The sequence below is a fragment of the Corylus avellana genome, chromosome ca6 (assembly GCF_901000735.1).
Source record: "Corylus avellana chromosome ca6, CavTom2PMs-1.0".
In the NCBI taxonomy this organism is placed as follows: Eukaryota; Viridiplantae; Streptophyta; class Magnoliopsida; order Fagales; family Betulaceae; genus Corylus; species Corylus avellana.
In genome coordinates this window covers 23,023,072-23,024,693 of record NC_081546.1, presented here as the reverse complement: position 1 = coordinate 23,024,693, position 1,622 = coordinate 23,023,072, and positions in this window count along the sequence as shown.

Here is a 1,622-nt window from a genome sequence, read left to right as displayed (position 1 = left end):
TCAATAGCGTCCACTCTTAGTGGACGCTATTGGTCATCAAATTTATTTTTTTAATTTTTTTTAATTCTTCTACGCACTCTTTAGGGTCGACTTTTAATGCTTAACTATTAGGGTCGACTCTCAAAGTCGACCCTAATAATAGGTCAATAGCGTCCACTCTTAGTGGACGCTATTGGTCATCAAATTTATTTTTTTTAATTTTTTTTTAATTCTTCTACGCACTCTTTAGGGTCGACAAAGTCGACCCTAATGCCTAACTATTGAGCTTTTATGTGATTTTTTTTTTCTTTTTTTTTCTTTTTTTTGCATCTTTCAGCGTCCACTTAAGTGGACGCTATTGGTTAAGTATTAGGGTCGACTATTGTCGACCCTAAAAGTTTTTTTTTCGCCGCTTAAATTTTTCCCGCCCCTAGGATAATTCCCGCGCGTATATTAGGGTCGACTTATTAGCGTCCACTGTAAAGTGGACGCTAATAGTCAACTTTTTGACCCATTATTAGCGTCTACTTCGAGGTGGACGCTAATACGGAACTATTCAAAGTCGCCTCTAATAGTTGAGTATTAGGGGCGACTTTTGAGTCACCCCTAATAAGTCGCCCCTGATGAGTATCTTTCTTGTAGTGATAGGAAGAAAAAGGAAAAATGTTTTAAAGTGTGTTATAAAGTCGTTTTTTTAAAGAAGTTATTTGTGTCCACCAATTCTAATCAATTGGTGCACATTGAGTTATAGGCTTATAGCAAACGTTTCTAAAAAATACAGTGTAACCAAGAAAACTTCTTAAGTTTAATTGCATTTTACACAAAATGAAAAATACTCTCAGAGCTTTTATAATAGCGAGGATAAAACAAGAATTTTAAAATGGCAAAAGGATTATGAGAGAGATAGAAGAAGATAAATTAAAGTGTATAAAACTGGTATGAAGTTTATTGTGTTAATTTAGCAATTTTAATGTATGTTCATTAACAGACTCTGTTAATGTATTTTCGAAATTAACAAAAAAACATAACTGTTAATTCAACTGTCATTAAAATCTAACCATTCGACAATGGTATACCTAACTGTCAGAAAATAATTGTTAATTCAATTGTTATAGCCTAATCAAGAACACAAAGTTTCTAAATTAGCTAGTCAAATTCCTCTATAGTCTTAAATAAGCTCCTAAATAATAGCATAAAAAGTTTAATAAATAAAGCTATGATTGCAAATGATTTTAAAATATATGAATCTGATAAGTGTTTTTAGAGTAAGTCTTATAAAAATTAAGAAGTCATTATATGTTTATCTATTGATTTTTTTTTTTTGGTACTGATAGTGATAGTATTAAAAATACAAAGAAGTTTTTGTCTTCTATATATATATTTTTTTATATGAAAGACTTGGAGTATTGCTTACGTGATCCTTGGTCAATAATTTTTTATTGAATAGTTTGGCATTTTTTTTATTTTATTTTTTTGTAATGCTGCCGGCTTGATATTTTTTGGAAAAATTATACTTTACCGCTCCAAAGTTAGGGACGATTTTAAATTCGACCTCTAATATTTCAATTTTTGCAATGCACCCCTCAAACTTCTAATTTTTTGTAATTCGACCAATTTTATCCCAAAATTTTCATATTGACCCT